The sequence below is a fragment of the Grus americana genome, chromosome 3 (assembly GCF_028858705.1).
Source record: "Grus americana isolate bGruAme1 chromosome 3, bGruAme1.mat, whole genome shotgun sequence".
Taxonomy (NCBI): Eukaryota; Metazoa; Chordata; class Aves; order Gruiformes; family Gruidae; genus Grus; species Grus americana.
The window spans coordinates 51223315-51237047 of record NC_072854.1 but is presented as its reverse complement, the minus strand read 5'-3'; the positions used below and the strand labels follow the sequence as shown (position 1 = coordinate 51237047).

Below are 13733 nucleotides of genomic sequence, written 5' to 3'. Positions count from 1 at the left end.
CCTCCTGGAGTTCTTGTCCGTTGTAGCCTTGAAAAGAAAACATGCAGTTTGGGGGTTTTGTGTGCAAAAGCATCAAAGAACTTGGATGGGCTCGTTTACACTCTGAGAGCGCACCTACTATTCTGCAGTCAGTACTGGGACCTCATCCACAGAAAGGGAAAGCCATCCGAGTATTATGGCAAGAAGTACAAACAGGGTTTTGGTGTAAGAGTGGATTTGAGGAAAGATTAAAGGAACTTAATCTTTCTAATTGGCTATGTAGCATAACAGTCCTCGGTTCTCTGGGGAGTGTAAATAGCCTGGAGGTAGAGGACTTATCTAGTACTGTATTAGAATGAGACTGACAAAGGAAGCATGTAGTCAGAGTATTTTGGGGAACCATTAGAGTGTGAAATCTTTTAAGCCCTGGAATAATCTCCAAAGGATGTTATAAGAGTCCTATTTCCTGGTACACAAATCTAAACTGAAAATTTACTGGTGTGTCTTCTGAGAAGAGCAGTATTTTATCGGCCACAGGAAATGATAAAGATGTAAAAATTGATTTTCCTCATCTTCCCTCCCTCTCCCCCAATTTTTTTTTCTGAACATGCACACTCTGTAGCGCTGCTGGTGAGCAGTGGAAAAAAGGGAGAAAGCCACTGAATGCAGGTGATATTTTTTTTTTCTTATTGCAGTGGAGTTCAACTTTGTGAAAGCTTTCACTTTCATATTCGCTAACTACCTGGGGTGAGGATGCTACAGTGCTGGTGTTCCCCATGGATTTGTGATAACTGAATGGGGAACTTCCTTCACACAGAGTAGCTGGATAATTCAAGTCAGAAGGGATCTTGAGAGGCCTGTAGTCCAATCCCCTGCTCAAAGCAAGGCCAGCTGTGAAGTCAGACCAGGTTGTTCAAGGCTTTATCCACTCTGGTCTTGAAAACCACTAAGTTTTCTCCAAAATGGAGATTGCACAACTTCTTTGGGCCAGTTGTTGCCCTGACTGTCCTCATTGTGAAAAAGTTTCTCCTTATATCCAGTCTGAAAGCCCCCAATTTCAATTTATTCCTGTTATCTCTTGTCCTACTTCTATGCACTGCTGAAGAGCCTGTCTCCGCTGTCTTGATGACCTCTTCGTAGGCTCTACAGGCTGATGTTAGCGCCCTGCCCCCACCCAAGCCATCTCCTACCTAGGGTGAACAAGCCCCATTCCCCCAGCCTCTCCTTGCAGGGCAAGTGTTCCAGTCCCAACCATTGTGGTGGCTCCCAGCTGAATTCACCGCAGTTTATCATTGCCTGTCTTGTGTTGTGGGGACCAAAACTGGATGCAGTATCTTGATGCACTCTCACAAGTGCTGAGTACAGGGAGATAATCACACCCCTTGGTCTACGGGCCATGCTCCTGCTAATACATCCTGGGAAGCTGATGGCCGCCTTTGCACCATGACCCCCAGGACCTTTCTGCAGAGCTGCTCCCTAGCCAGGCAGGCAGTCCCCAGCTTGTATCATTGCAGGGGGTCCTTTCTCACCAGGTGCAGGACTTGGTGTTTGTCCTTGTTGAATTTCATCAGCTTGGCCCATCCCTCCAGCCTGTCTGGGTCCCTCTGGATGGCAGCTCTGCCTTTGAGTGTTTGTATTGACTGGTCCCACCAATTTGGTGTCATCCACAAACATGGCAAGAGTGTCATCTAACACCTCCTCTAGGTAAGTGATAAAGATGTTAAACAGGATGAATCCTAGTATAGACTCTGTGGCACTCTACTTGTAACTGACTTCCAGGTAGAGTACAACCTATTAACCACTGCCCTCTGAGCCCAACCACCCAGCTGGTTTCTTAATTATGTGGTTGTCTGTTCATCCAGACTGTAACGTCCTGACTTAGATACAAGACTACTGTGGGAGACAGTGTCAAATATATATCCCAGTGCTCTTCCAGACTAGTTACAGCTGGTTCCATGGTCTTGCAAGGGGATCATCAGTCTGAATTTCAGATAGAAAGGGGCCGATTCAGCTGTCTAAATAAACCATTCACCTAGTCCCAGCATAGATTTGTGTTGTGTGTGGTATCAGTGTCCTCCTCAGAAGGTTGCTGTGTTCCATGTAGCCCAGATTTTAGTATGCAATAAAACTAAAAGGGAGACACGATATTGAAATGCAAGCTCCCTCCCCCCACTCCAACGTTATCCCCTCTACAAAAAGTCCTAACCCTTCACCAGAAATTCAAACCAACCTACTACATGTACTCTGTATTCCAAAGGTTATGCTATAAAGCAAAATTAAAAACCTTTGACAGAAAGGCCCTGAGCAGCAGAAGCAAGCAAAAGTTCATTCTGTCCTGAACGGGCATCCATGAGTAAATCATGCATTTCACACATGCAAACTTTTACTTCAGTAGTAGTTTTCCTCTTTTTCTGGAGCTCTGTAGGACAAATCTCATGTGATGCCATCAGTAAGCACTGTGAATTTTCATTCCTTGGCAGTATAGCTCAGCAGCAGATGAGATGGTTTCTTGGAAAACAAATTAAGCTGGAAAGGAGAATCTGAGAATGCAAAGTGAAACTTTCATTTAGTCCGGAAATACTCATAGGTGTAACTTTCAGGGGACAGCAGAGTTGCGTTCAACTCCTGCCATTCAAGTCATCATGAACAAATTGTTTAAGAGACCAAACTGTGTCATTGTTTATTATGAAAATAAACACAAAGCAATCTTTAAGTCCTGATTTTGATTTGAAGGCTTTAATTTACACTGGCTCTTCATGAAGATTTTTTTTTTTGGTGACAACCTGGTTAACAGGTGTCCGCTTCATTTTATTGAACAGGCTCAGATTGAGGATTTCAAAAGAAAAACCCTCCTTCCTTTCACCTGTTATTTAATACTCGACACAACTTCAAAACACTGCACCCTGAAGCCATTTTCGTTAATAACCTCATGTCCTCCAAGGCAAGTAATTTATCACTTGCTCCTCTCCTAAAGCAGATACTATAGAATCTATTTCATGCTGCACTTTCAGTTTTGTGAAGACTGGTGTGAAAGAGCAAAGATTAAAGAAAATTGATTTACCATTTTGGTTTAAAATTGGCTCTGCAGTGCACAATTAAATATAAAATGAAAGCCCAGGGAAAACTGTATAGCAACTTAGTTGTGCATGGAGATTTGATTAACAAAACAAAAAATTAACTATCCAGGTTGGGAAAAGCCTACCTTTGAGTTCTGGAGCAACCAAATCCATGCAATTACTCTTTACAATGTGTTCCTCAGGACTGCAGGGGCCAGAATAGTCTTTTGAATTCTTGACCCTGCCTCTGACCTAGACAAAATCACTTAACTTTGATTATCCCTTGCAAGGGTAGACTTAGGTATTGCACAAGGAGCCTGGGGGCTAGTTAGTGTTAAATTATGTTCGCTAAGAGGCTGCTGCGCCCAAGTTCAAAGACTGGATGCCACCAGTGTTTATAAAACTCCTTGACTGCCATCCCAACTCACCAGAGGTCCTCAGTACCTGCCGATGAGCGCCCGCAGACCGGTCTCTGTCCTGATGTGGAAGCCTGAGCTCGGGATGAGAAGCCAGGAGCTCAGAAGCCCAGGAGCTCTTGCAGGGAGGTGAGTCCTTGTCACCATTGCTGCTGCAGCTGGGGAACAGCCCCCTTCACCTTGCTGGAGTGGGAGGCACAAGTTCAGATCTGCACTCTGCTCCGTTTGACTTAGTGTCAAAAAGACCAAATGAGACCAGATCTCTTGAATCGCTGCATCATACAAATCCTTAAGTAAATGTTTGGAGTTCTGTCTTGAAAGGGCTTAATTTTTTCTTTGCTTTATTATGCTTATTTAGGGCTTTTCCAGAATCTCAATTCTAGAGAGAAAAACCCCACCCTTCATCTGATTTTTAGCCTCATTATTTTCACATCCAAGTTTTCCTGTGTAATCACTGGTCTTCAGGCTTAAGTGGCCCTTTTTCTGCAGCTGTTATTTACCACCCAGATATATTTGTACCATCCAGATATAGCTGTGAAGAACAGCCTTTGCTTTGGTAGGGTTATCATACTGGCCTCTCTAAGTCTCCTCTGACACGAGAGAGCCTGTATTTCCTGTAACATCTTCTTAGTGCAGCTGGAGCATCAGCACTCAGTACGATTCAGAAGTCCCAGTGGGGTCTCTGCTAGGGCTCAGGCTGTGACTGCCTCATTCCCCTTTCTCCCCTGGAAATGTCTGCACTGCTACCGCTTGTCATCTCATTTGCTTTTATGTGGACACATCAGACTGGCTCTTTGTTTCATCAGTTTCTGCATGGCGCAGTAGAAAGAGTTTTGTCCCAGAACACTGATTTTTTTTTTTTTTTTTTTTTAAGTGTAAACGGCTGGTCCTGGCCTATCTATAGGAGTAACTCTTCACAGTAAAGTCCCATGTTAGCAGTGGACCCTTTTGCAACAGGCAGATGTAATGCTGTGGCTGTAAGATCTTATAGTCAAAATAAATTACCTGCCAGGGCATGGAGGAGCATGGAACTTACCTCCATTAACTTAAATTTCTACATTTGAGGTAGCTGTTGAGGTCCTCATAAACTCAAGGGAAACCATTAAGTTCCAGTTTATCTCAGTCAAGGACAGATGTTTAAAACAGGCTGGATGATGTGACCTGCGCTTCTCAAATTGCCCTTCATAACTTCCTGTTCTTCTCTGTGGTCTATAAAGGGAGCTTGGGCAACTGGTTTGGGCTTAGATGTCTAAGGCTGGGTGAGATGCATGCTGTCTGTGCTCAGCATCTGTCTGACAAGTCCTGAGATCAGGACTTCAAAGTTCTGCAAACCTGTCTCACACGCCTGATTTCTCCATGCTGGCTGTGCTGAAAGGAAGAGTGCCAGAGATAATGACATTGAGCAAGCTAGCCAGAAAATGTAAAGCAATTTTTTTTTTTTTAAGTCATCCCATTAGGGCAGAAGCTTAGAGTGCTGGAGAGCATGTTATTCTACAATAAGCATCTGCCTCTAGCTCTGTAATTTGATTTATGAGTTCTTGTGAGACTTACTGCCCGTAACACACGCATCCACAGTCCCTTTGAGGTTACATTTGTACATGCTGGGCCAAATTCATTCTCTGTGTAATGCGACTGATTCCCTTGGAGTTACAGCAGAGCTGCAGTTTAAGCACTACCCGTTGCCCTGTGCGAACCTTTTGTTTAAGGGTGCTTCAGTGAGTTGGTGAATTTTACTCCATTTGCTGAAAAGGGACAATCAAACTGGTGCAGATGGAAAATGCTGCCTTCTGTAACCTTGTAATGGTTGCACCTGAGTAATCTACAAGCTCCTGACACACAGTGTTTCTTTCCTGGATGTATATATATATTTAATTATAGTGATAATGAAATTAAGGTAGTAATTGCTCTGTATTTGCTTAGTCAGCTGAGGCTGCTGCTGCGTGAAGTATTTTAATTGTAACTAGATTGAAGAATTTGGCTGCAAGGAGAAAGGGGCTTGACAACCTCATGTTTCTGGAAGCAAAGATCTTTGGACAGTGATTTACTGCTCACCACCTCTCCCGCTCTCTGTGTTGAATGCAAGGAATGCCTCATGCACATTCCTTTGCCAGGTTTTCTCTTGGTCCCTCACATCTCCTTTCGTCTCATTTAAATTCTTTCCACCAGGAGCAGTTCTCAAGATACTGTTAAGAATAGTGTGTTTCTCGGGAGTGACCTGAAGGTGCTGTTTAGTATGCACTTGTCAGGCATGGAGCGAAGATCTTTTTAATGATACTGTTGGCTGAATGTGGTGTGATCCATAGCTTTTTCTTCCCGTAGGAAAAGGGCTAGTGCAATGCCTGAATTGTAATGAAAGTATTTTGCTGTTGAAACAGAACTTATGCAGGTCATCTTTTAAAAAAAAAAAAAAAAAAGGCACATTCAAAGCATATTATTGTCTGCTAAAAATTAGAAAGGAAGGAAGATTTTTTTCAGGGTTTTATTTTCTTTTTTTTGTTGCCTTTGTTGTGGTTGTTAAGACCCTTCAGAAGAAAAATCAAGTATTAAAAATCTGCTTTCCCCCAGCTTTTCTAGAGGGCTGCACAAGCTGTGTTCAATTCCCAGCGCAGTTTGGTGCACTAATATGCCTTTCCACCTTCTTTGCAGCAGCAGCAGCAGCAGCAGCACGACCACTATTTCAGTGTCGAGCAGTTGCATTCATTCAGGAGAGTCACGGCACTTGCTCCAGGCACCGTGGACTCATCATCGGGATGCTGCTGCCCTAAGAAGCCAGTCGCTCCTGGTTCCCTCCTCCCACTGAAACTGGAGCTCGGCAGGAGCCTGGGGAACCTGCTCTGCTTCACGAGGTGGTCCCAGATGCAGGGCACCTGCTGAGCTCAGACCTGTATTTGTGTTCCCCAGCTCCTGCTTTGTGCCATTAACACCGGCTTAAGCATAGTCATGTGAATCTGTATGATTTTAATTTGGCCAAGGTGCTGAATATCTGCTCAGGGTGACAGTCCGTGACATGACACTGGTTTTACTGAAATTGAGAGCAATCTCCTTTCCAGAAGCATCCCGGTCTTTCTCCGCTACCCATCTTTCTCACAGTTTCCAGGGAGTAATGGACATTAACAAGTTCTTTAGATAAATGCACTATCCAGAGCACTTAGGAGCTCTCTAAAAAAAATGTAATTTTTTCCCCCCTATGTTTGTCCCTAGAGGCTCATCTGTCCTCGTGTCACTGTTTACAAATTCTTGTCATTGGAATTGGCCATCTCTTGTTCGAATAGTTCCACCTTGGTGTCTGGATCCCTTCTGGTCTCATTTTTGATCTGACAGCTGTTTAAGGTATCTGTCCATTCTCAAAAATTCGAAATTGAGAGGTCAAAGCCACAGCAGCTCTCCCTTTCCCTTCCTGCTGCCTGTCCCAGATGAAAGCTGATAGTTGTGCAAGTGGTTCAGAGTGTTCCTTATTCACGTTTTCAGGAACGTGCCGCTTTCTTCCTGCCACCACTGCAAGGAGACAGTAGGGTGGACTAACAGTGACCGCAGAAGAAAGGTAGGTTGACACCTTGGACCAGAAATGGAGTGAAAGGAATAGATCCCCATGAAGTCTTAAAGGACTTTTTTGTGCTGGCTAGTGCAGATGGAAACCAGTCCTCCACCAGATTTAATTAGAACTACTCAGTTATACTGGGGCCACGTGTTATCATCCTGCAAGAGATGTCCTTTAAGGTGTGGTGAATGTTTTTTGAAGATGGGACTCTGAGCCCTCTCTTCAATTACTTATATTTTGCCAGCCTCCATGGGCATTGTGTTAATAAACAACAGCAAGTCTTGCAGCCAGAATGCTGTTTGCTATGCACAACCATTTTATGGTAGCCTAAGCCCTCTGTCCCTTGCACGTGCACACACGCTCACAGGTCTTGCTCCTCGGGACTTCAGGATAAACTACTGTTTAACTATTTGCCTGCTAATGCAAACCTCCCATGCCGACTGACCCCTTGTCCCCTCGAAATGCATCTGTCGTGCTGCTGCTGGCTTTCACCTTTAGCAAGACCAGGATAACATGGCCTTACGTAAGCACGGAGCTGGGTCCCTCTGTCCTTCCTTGGTGCTGGGGCAGTACAAACAGACTGCAAATATCTGTTCCCCTTTAATGAAGAGACCGGAGGGTCCAGCATACAGCATTTCTTCTTTTGAGTAAACATCCGTTCCCATAGGCATCCAGCAGCGTCTGGCAGAGAAGATCAAAAGAACAGAAATGAAAGGATTTTCTCCCTTTGCGGGGGGAGTGGGCAGCAGGACGTCTCCTGTGAGATTAGATGGCTGAATGCGCTCTTTTGCAAAGCAACTCGTGCGCTCGGCCAGGGCTGTGCGCAGAGCGGCTGCGCTTCCAGCCTGGGCTGTTGGTTGCTGGTGGAATAAATGCAATATTTAAAATGTCTGTTTGCAGCACGGGCTTTGGCGGGCAGAGCTCTTGCTGATGATCAGGCTGATAAATAATTTAAGGTCAGGATTTCTGCAGCTCTCTTGTGGGATTTTTCCCACTTGGGCTATCTAGCCATTGGATTGAGGGACCTGGTGAGGGGATATTGTTTTCGTCTTTTTCTGTACAACAGAAGAGCTGTGCAAGCTGAAAAATGTAATGTGGTGCATGGTGCAAATAGGAGCAGGGGCACGCTGTTTCCGAGCAGGGGTGTGTACTTGTGAGCTGCTGCCACTTTGTGCAGGTGAGGAGGTCACTGTTTGGAGGCTCACGTCCTCACGGTGGCTGTTCACCCCGTTTCCTCTAAGAAAGTATCACTTTGAGTGTTCAGCTTTCCCGTTGCTTGCTCTGGAGACTGGTCCTGGTTTAAAGAGATGGGGAACCAAGATCTATGATGCTCAGGATTTTTGTGAGGGGAAGGTCCTTTCCCTCAGCGTTATCTACATGTAGGCTTGCCCCCTGCTGAGGCCTGCAGGCTTGTAGGTCCTGTTGTCTGGGTCGCTGTCCAGGAACCATGGTCTTGCAGGGTAGTGAGCTAGACAAGATGTTAAGCACAATACCTCTAACTTTAAGGACATTATAGCTTAATGCTAGCTAAACCCATCAAACCTGTCTGAAAATCAATTCAGGCCTGGGGACATGTATTATTTTATGACCAGAAGATGATTAACGAGTGAGCTGCCGTCTCTGGCTGGTCCAGTGCCCAGCATGAGTTAAGATGGGAAGACGCCAAGAACTAATCCCACAGCAAAGAAAGATGTTTGTGATGACAGGAAGGCCACAGGTGAAACCCTGCAGGCAAATACAGCCAGGGAGAAAGGATTTCAGTCCATGCTGATCTCCTAAGTCAAGCAGCAGTTGTTTGTCCAGATGTTATTTCGTCCTCTGGTAAAGTAGCATTGAAAAGAACCTCCTGCCAGCTAAAAGGCCTCCTCTTCTTCTTCACCTGTCCACTGCAGTAAGTGACATGGCTTAACTGGGCTGGACTGGAGGAGTCTTTCTGTAATGAGTCTGCAAAGAGAAATTGCTTCCAGATGGAGAGGGTATGTGGGAAACATCTTGGCATCAGAGACCAAAGGAAGAAGTGAGGAATAAAAGTGTCAGGTTGCCCCCCCACACCTGGTGGGAGGTAGCTGGGCTCTGTGGCTGTGGGAGGGAGTCACTTGGGGTGCCCGTGTGGGTCCTCGCTGGGAGAAGTCCCCTGTGGGACAGCATGGGTGAAATGCTCGTAGCGCTCCGGAGCGCTCAGCTGAGATTGATGCCTCCTGCATGCACTGGGTGGGCTTTCCAGGTGGATACGCTTGTCTGTCTGGGGCCATTACTGCTTCTGGCAAGCTGTTGCTATACTTACAATTGGCTGTCAGAGAAAGTTAAATAGGTTTTCTTAATATGATTTTGAAACATTTTCACCAGCTTAAGTGGTAAAAGTAAAATGACTTAATATCCTGTCCCTGCTGTGTAACACTTTCATGGAAGCACATCACCGAAAAAGGGAGAAAAAAACCCCTTTTCTGTCACCCTCAAGGCTGCAGAGGATCAGTGGTGATAGCAGAGGAATGAAGCTGGTCTGCACTCACTGCCGGTTTTCTGTTTCGCTGATGTGTATATTGTATGAGTGACTTCAACTGGACAGTTGCCCTTTACTGTAAAAAAGACCAAAGACCGTGTAAGCACCCAACTGCACAAACCGGCTTTGTGGCTTTGATGCCTTAAGCAGATACTTGAAGATGTGCCCGATCTGTCACGTTGGGAGTGAATAATCTCAAATGACACCTTTGTCCCAGAGTCATTTTGAAGTTGGCCATATGGACCATCACAGAGGGGGGTATAATTGTGAGTAGGAAGGGAGGGAGGTAATTTGAAGGACAAGCGCTGCTGTTTGGAGCTCTGTATTGCTGACCAGTACTGATTGACTTTTCTCCTGATTCCAGTATCTGCGTTGCTCAGACCGTGCCCACAGCAGTCCCAGTCTCCCCGCTGGATGGCTCAGAGAGAGCCGGGATGGTTCCTCCTCCCACCGATCGCAGGGAGCATGGGGAGAGGTGGTTGCAGCAAGCTGCTGGGAGCATAATTTGCTATTAGGCTACGTGGCATCCTGTCTGCCATCAATTACAGCCTCGGCTCGGAATAAAAGGGAAAGAAAGGGACTTAACATCCAAGCTGTCGCCTGCTGGTGAGGAGAGGCTGTGGATGCATTTCGAAAAGGAAGAAAGAGAGACAAGTATCATGCTGAAAGGTTGCAGATGGGAAAAGAGGGAAGCTATGTTTAAAGAAAACAAGTTCAAGAACCTGTTTGTTACCTGCTATCAAAATGTGAATTAAAGACCTTTTTCTAGAGTTTTGTCTGCTGAAACTAGAGAATTGTACTTAGGTAGAGAGGATAAAAACTGATACATAAGCAAGCAAAGTTCGTCTTGCTGTACAGCTGATGTGAAAAATAACCTGGTATCAGGGATTCAGACAGATTTCTCACAGCCTCAAATCCTGAGTGCCGCGCTGTGGTTCAGGAGGACGGGGTGGTTCTGAGCTCCTCTTCTCTGCTTGAAAGCCACAACCAGCTCTCCTCTCCCTGCTCCCAGCTTATGCCGCAGAGCTGCTCCCACGGAAAGGGAGGGATCCTCCTTACCTGACCTATACCGCGTTTGCTGGTTTTACCTTTCCTGGTTGCCGCTTCCACGTGCTGAGTTGGTGCTGGAAGTAATACCGCTCAATTGCTTCCTCCAGCTACTCGCTCTCAATTAACTCTTCTCCACAGGGAGCTTTAAATGGTGCCCATGGGGCAGCGCCGAGCCTGAAATCCCCGTTAACCCTGGTATTTCAAAAACGATCAAGGCAAACAGAGCTCTGATCTCTGCTTTAGGAAATGATGCACAGTTGTAACAAGTCATTACCCTAAAAAGAAGAAATGAGTCTTCAGACAGTATGTGTTAACCTTCCCTAAAACCCCTTCTTTTTCATCTGTTTTATATGCTTGGCTGTGCATGAGGAAAGGCCTATTTTTTTTTTCTCCAAGTGTAACGCGTACAATGCTGCGGTGCTTTTTCAAGGGAGCTAAACTGAGAAGACATTTTAAAAATCCACATTTTTCTACTTTTCTGTGATATCTTCCACAAACTAACGTGGTTAAGAGGATTTGTGGAAGATAAGAGGAAGCAGCCTTAGTCTGTGAGTGCTTTAAACTGGCAGGCACTCGGCTGCCATCCTTTACCTTCAGGCACTGTAGATCTTTGCCCTCCAGGATTTACTACCAGCAGCAGACCGTAGCTGTGCTCCCAGGTGAATTAGACCTCTGAAGTTATAGATTTGTCCACTAATCCTTTCACAGGCACTTTGAATCAAGGCGTCTGGAAGGTGGAAGTGCATTTCTTATCAGTAGCGCGCTGCTTATCACTGATGGTAAATATCTCCCGAGCGGTCTAATCATCACAAAACTTGCGTTTGGTGTTAGCAGGATGCTTGTTCTTTGCTCAGATACTCTGACACAAACCTCTTCTGCTGTTTATTTTACCCTATCCATGGGATCAAATGGAGACTCTGGGCTGAGATGGATACCTTGCCTGGAAGGCAGTCACAAAATTCATGGGTAGAGACAGGTACCTTCCTCCCTCCACATCTCTGAGGCAACAGAGAGCCTCTGGGTTGTGCATGCAGCACATCCCCACCAGCCTTGTGTATCTTTCCTGGTTGTTTCAGTATGTGTTTAAACAGTTATTGTGGTAACTTGTTTTATCCTACCGAAACATTGGTTAGCAGGCACTTTTTGGATCAATTGTGCAAATACAGCGCAGAATGCGCAGAGTGCCTGCTGAGCAGCCAGAGCGGCACTTTTAGTGTCACAAGGGGAAAACAAACAAACCTGGCTGATGACTGGAAACATTACCATGGGGAAAAAAAGATGTCCTACTGTTGCATAAAGCAAGATCTTGGGAAACCAAAAGCAAACACTTTAGAAACATTTCTCTTCCCTAGCCCTCCGCCCCCACCCCCCCAAAAAATGGTTTTGAATAAAGATAAAAAGATAAAAAAATGTGGTTTCTGAAGCGCGGCAACACGGTCCTATGGCAATTGCACCCATGTGGAATCAACTACCTAAAAAATTGCATTACAGGTAGAGCTACGAGTTCGCATCTGAAAAATAAGTAACCTATTTAAATGTATAAAGGGAAACAAGTGACCTCAACCATGAAGTAGCTCTCAGCTGAAATGTTATGAGCAGCATCATTTACATTCAGCCTCCCCTTGAACCCAAAGGAGCGCAATGTTAAACTGTTTCCCTGACCCACAGATGGACAGACTGACAGGCTCTTTGTTGCAGAGTCACGTTAGGAAATACCAGAGCTAAGGTGGTCTGTGCAACCTTCCTCTCTGCTCCCTGGGGCGGATGTGCCACAATACGGGCTTTAATTCCATAATCCCTCGGTCATTTTCCACTGGCCCCCTGCCTCCCTCGGTGTGGAGGAGGCACAATGCCACCTTAATGAGCAGACAAGCAGCGGCTTGGCTTGTCATTAGTCGGTCTGTGACCGTGGACCTCATTCAAGTCCCACTCTCCGAGTCCTGCTCTGAAAATGCAGTGTTTTGTTTTCAGCTGGTTTACAGCTTGTCCTACAAAAGTCGGTTCGGCTCTGGGAAACACAGGCCCTCGAGCTCTGCAGCTCGTGACCGCTACTGCAGGCATCATTTTCTACCAGGTGTGAAATTGTGATGAAATGCTCTTTTTTTATTAAAGCATATCACTCCCCTCCCCCAGCTAATCTCCAAGCAAAGTCAGCTTGCGGTTGTGTTGGGCTGTGAGAAGTTGGCTTGCTGAATATCTTACTACAAAATTAAATAATGGTCTAAACCTAAACCAAGGCCTTTTCTATGAGATGTGTTTTTCCCTTGTTGTGGTTTAACCCGTCAGGGAGCTAAAACAACTACACAGCTGTCTGCTCACTCCCCCTCCGGTGGGATGGGGGAGAGAATCAAAAAAAAAGGGAAACTGTAAAAACAGTTTAATAGGACAGAAAAAGAAGATAATAACAACAACAATAACAATAATAGAATATACAAAACAAGCAATGCACAGCACAATTGCTCACCAACTGCTGACTGATGCCCAGCTGGTTTCCAAGCCACGGCACTCCCCAGCCAACTCCCCCCAGCTTATATACTGGGCATGACATCATATGGTATGGAATATCCCTTTGGCCAATTTGGGTCAGCTGCCCCAGCTGTGCCCCTTCCCAGCTTCTTGTGCCCCTCCTGTGGAAGGCTCGTGCCTCCTCGCTAGCAGGGCCTGGGAAACTGAAAAATCCTTGATCTCATTGTAAACACTGCTTAGCAACAACTAAACATCAGTATGTTATCCACATTATTCTCATACTAAATCCAAACCACAGCATTATACCAGCTGCTGGGAAGAAAATTAACTCTATCATCTCAGCCAAAACCAGGACACCCGTCAAACAGCTTCATGGCTTCTCTCCTGCTATCCCTTTTTCTTTGGAGGAGCTGCCCTTAAAACCCTGCAGACTCTGCATAATTCTCTTTTGATTTGGTCCTCCTCACTCAGCATTTGTCGTGACACCCCCAAAAGCTTCAGACAGCAGCTTGGCTGTGGGTCGGTGGTGATCTGAGCAGCTCATAGTAGTCATTTCACTTTGGCCTGCTCTTGCACTTGTGTGGTGCGTGTGGCATCTGGCACACAAGGACCATGCTCTACCGTGGTACCAGTGATTGCTGTCAGTGTGTTTTTTCTGTCGCAGGATTTTGTGATGGAGAAATAAGGAACAGAAATGCCTTAGTGTCTTTAGTTAGGTGGGTTTCTTT

At 45.6% G+C, this 13733-nt stretch overlaps 1 protein-coding gene across 1 annotated transcript in view; it reads left to right on the top strand.

Moving 5' to 3' along the window:
* Positions 1–13733, top strand: part of METTL24 (methyltransferase like 24) — a 54663-nt gene that overhangs the window by 33040 nt on the left and 7890 nt on the right. The window lies entirely within an intron of this gene.